General features: G+C 28.2%; 1 long non-coding RNA gene across 1 annotated transcript; it reads right to left on the bottom strand.

Annotated features, from left to right (window-relative positions):
* Nucleotides 1-1,643: 1,643 nt before the first annotated feature.
* On the bottom strand, nucleotides 1,644-2,100 carry LOC125199878. The gene is made up of 3 exons (XR_007172637.1): nucleotides 1,958-2,100; nucleotides 1,738-1,859; nucleotides 1,644-1,660 (listed from the first exon to the last, which is right to left on the bottom strand). It is a non-coding gene; the product is annotated as an uncharacterized LOC125199878 (long non-coding RNA).
* Between the last annotated feature and the right edge of the window lie 1,900 nt (nucleotides 2,101-4,000).

The following is a 4,000-nucleotide window of genomic DNA, read 5'->3' as shown; positions in this document are numbered from 1 at the left end:
ATTAATTATGAGATATTTGGTTTATGATATGAGATTTTTTGTAGTGGTGTTTTATTAATTATTCAAGAGAGAGTAAAGTAAGAGAGATAAAAAAGTAGAGATGGTATTGTTTTATTTTAGAAAATATTTTATTTTTATTGGGACTATTTGAAAAGGAAAATTTTTAGTTTTAATGGAACACAGAGGATATCTATACTACCTTAAAAGCAAGGTTTTTTTGGGGGGAAATTTCAAGGAATTGTGCCAATTTTCAAATTAAAGTTTGGGAGGGAATTTGTGCTTAAACTTGAAAAAGTTGTTTGGTTGGGTAATTTATCTGCCAACTTGCAAGATCAAATCATCTTACACAAAAGAAGCTCTCTCAATCAATCATAATCCACAATTACCAGTTAATACATAATTTCCAGATAATACACAATAAATACTTCCATCCCTCCCAATATTAAAGCTGGAAATTTAATCAATCAATCATCCTAAAGTTAAATCAGGTGCAAGACTAATCCAAAAGTGTGATTAGTTGATTTTTTTTAATTAAATGTATTTCAAAATCCAATTTATTCTTTCCACCAACAAATAAATACAAGTTCCACTTAAAAAAACCCTACTAACTAATTGAGTTTAATTTGGGTGATTGACAATTGAGTGGATGGAAATACTTAACTATTAATTGAATATTGAATGTAGAATATAAACCATATAAATCACCTTTGCCAAAACTGATTTATAACGCTTTTATCGTTGTTCAAGCACACTTTGGAAGCATTGTAAACAGTCCCACATCATATTTGACCTATAATAAGAATAGATGTACATATATTAGTAAAAAAGTAATCAAACATATGATTTAAATAATAAAATAAACTTTACCATTAAATCTAGAAGCCTTGCAAAACTGAACCAATACAATTGGAACTATCATCTGCGAATCACGCTGGCTCAAAAATGAATCAACATTTTCACCCCAGAGAGCACAACGCATAGCAACATGACTGACATAAAAATAAATTTATAATTAAAATATCATCTAATAAATATGCATAACATAAATTTATTCTCAATTTATAAGTTAAACAAAATGAAGTTTTACTTCTCATCCTCCAAGGCCAATTCCAACTATTTTGTAAAATGAAGAACATTAATAAGTGATTGGCAATAACTTTAAAATTGATAAATTATAGGAGCATTTGACTTTCTTAATTGGAGTGAGAATTTATCAAATTGGAAAGAAAAAGCATATTTAGGAAATGAACGAAATGCATTAAAATATCTATATCTATTAGGTTTAAATATCAATTCGGGCCAACATGATTTATTAGGTTAAAATATTTATATATCTATTAGGTCCTAGCCGCCATAGCCGACTGAATGAATTTCTGAAAGACAGAGCAGATAGGTTTTGGGCGGCAGTTTGCTTGTATATTGATTAGAGTGTTAGTGGTTTATCAATATATTTACACGTTTGATGTGTATTAACCAACGTGTAATATTGTGGATCTTTTGGTGTGTATGTAAATTTCACACAGAATTTCTTCTATAAATAGCTGATAGTTGGCTTATTCATCATCATCTCTCCACCATCAACAGGTGTTTAATTTATTTTTTTCAGTTTTGTTCAAGCACACCTTGGAAGCATTGTAAACAGTCCCACATCGTATTTGACCTATAATAAGAATAGATGTACATATATTAGTAAAAAAGTAATCAAACATATGATTTATATAATAAAATAAACTTTACCATTAAATCTAGAAGCCTTGCAGAACTGCACCAATACAATTGGAACTATCATCTGCGAATCACGCTGGCTCAAAAATGCATCAACATTTTCACCCCAAAGAGCACAACGCATAGCAACATGACTGACATGAAAATAAGTTTATAATCAAAATATCATCTAATAAATATGCATAACATAAATATATTCTCAATTTATAAGTTAAACACAATGTAGTTTTACTTCTCATCCTCCAAGGCCAATTCCAAGAGCCTTGAACGGGGATCATCAACTACCTTAGAACATCCTTTCACAACTCCAACAACATCTACAATGTTAATATTACACAAAATATTAATGATTAACAAATCAAGAAATAATTTTGACTGGAGAAAAAAAAAGGAAAAAAAAGATGAATATAAAAAACATACCAAATAGAGGACAACTCTCAACTTCTGAGAGGTTTGCAATATCATCGATACTCATTATATTAAAGGGATAGCAACAGAACATAGGATCTTCAATTTTAGTAATCATAGTTTTTTCATAAATTTGTATTTTGTAGTCATGGCTTGTGGTTTTATATATTCGTGGACTATTCTTCACGAAAAAGTTCTGCATCAAATATATATCCCCTTCATTGATTAGACGGCCTTTTACATGAACTACACTTTTTGGGAATGTAACATGAATCTTTACACCCTGTAAAAAATTAATCTGTCAAAAAATTTCTTCAAATAATAAAAAAGTTCATTGTCATAATTATATATAAAAAAATATATAGTAATATACTACTATAACTTTACCTCCTCGTCATGCATGATACACTCCAATGGAAGCGCTTCAGCAGTCCTGCTAGCCCAATATGTATTGTAAGAATGCACACATCGAACTTTAATACGTTGAGTCACACTTGCTTTAGTTAAATTTCTCAGCAAAGTAACAACTTGAGCCATAATTTCCTTTCTTCAATGGAAAAACTGAAATCATAAAAGACAATGTTATTAGTTTACATTTTATAACTACAAAAGAGTTGAACAAAACTGAAAAAAATAAATTAAACACCTGTTGATGGTGGAGAGATGATGATGAATAAGCCAACTATCAGCTATTTATAGAAGAAATTCTGTGTGAAATTTACATACACACCAAAAGATCCACAATATTACACGTTGGTTAATACACATCAAACGTGTAAATATATTGATAAACCACTAACACTCTAATCAATATACAAGCAAACTGCCGCCCAAAACCTATCTGCTCTGTCTTTCAGAAATTCATTCAGTCGGCTATGGCGGCTAGGACCTAATAGATATATAAATATTTTAACCTAATAAATCATGTTGGCCCGAATTGATATTTAAACCTAATAGATATAGATATTTTAATGCATTTCGTTCATTTCCTAAATATGCTTTTTCTTTCCAATTTGATAAATTCTCACTCCAATTAAGAAAGTCAAATGCTCCTATAATTTATCAATTTTAAAGTTATTGCCAATCACTTATTAATGTTCTTCATTTTACAAAATAGTTGGAATTGGCCTTGGAGGATGAGAAGTAAAACTTCATTTTGTTTAACTTATAAATTGAGAATAAATTTATGTTATGCATATTTATTAGATGATATTTTAATTATAAATTTATTTTCATGTCAGTCATGTTGCTATGCGTTGTGCTCTCTGGGGTGAAAATGTTGATTCATTTTTGAGCCAGCGTGATTCGCAGATGATAGTTCCAATTGTATTGGTTCAGTTTTGCAAGGCTTCTAGATTTAATGGTAAAGTTTATTTTATTATTTAAATCATATGTTTGATTACTTTTTTACTAATATATGTACATCTATTCATTTTAGAAAGAAAACCTAGGGAGCCTTTTTTGGGAGAGTATTGATAAATGTGTTTTATAATTTCTTCTTTTTTTACTAATTTTTAGTATTTCTAATAATATACGTTTTGTCGATATATGGATAGTGTATGTGAATTGAAAATATGTACAGTAAAATATTAGAAAAAAGTTTTAATTAGTACTATGACTCATTATAGATTTTATTTTAAGTTTAATTAATATTTGTAGTTAAATATAGCAGTAATATTTGTCGAATCACAAATCAAATTAAATGATACAATAAGAATTTAACAAATGCTCAATTAAAATAACAAAATTATAAAAATATGTAACATATCACAAATTTGAAATAAAATACTTTAAAAAAAATAATTTTTTTTTATCATAACGTAAACTATTTAATAGTATAAAGTTGTGTGATGTGATTTTAATATAT

The sequence above is a fragment of the Salvia hispanica genome, unplaced genomic scaffold (assembly GCF_023119035.1).
Source record: "Salvia hispanica cultivar TCC Black 2014 unplaced genomic scaffold, UniMelb_Shisp_WGS_1.0 HiC_scaffold_705, whole genome shotgun sequence".
Taxonomy (NCBI): Eukaryota; Viridiplantae; Streptophyta; class Magnoliopsida; order Lamiales; family Lamiaceae; genus Salvia; species Salvia hispanica.
This window is presented reverse-complemented; position numbering and strand designations above follow the sequence as displayed.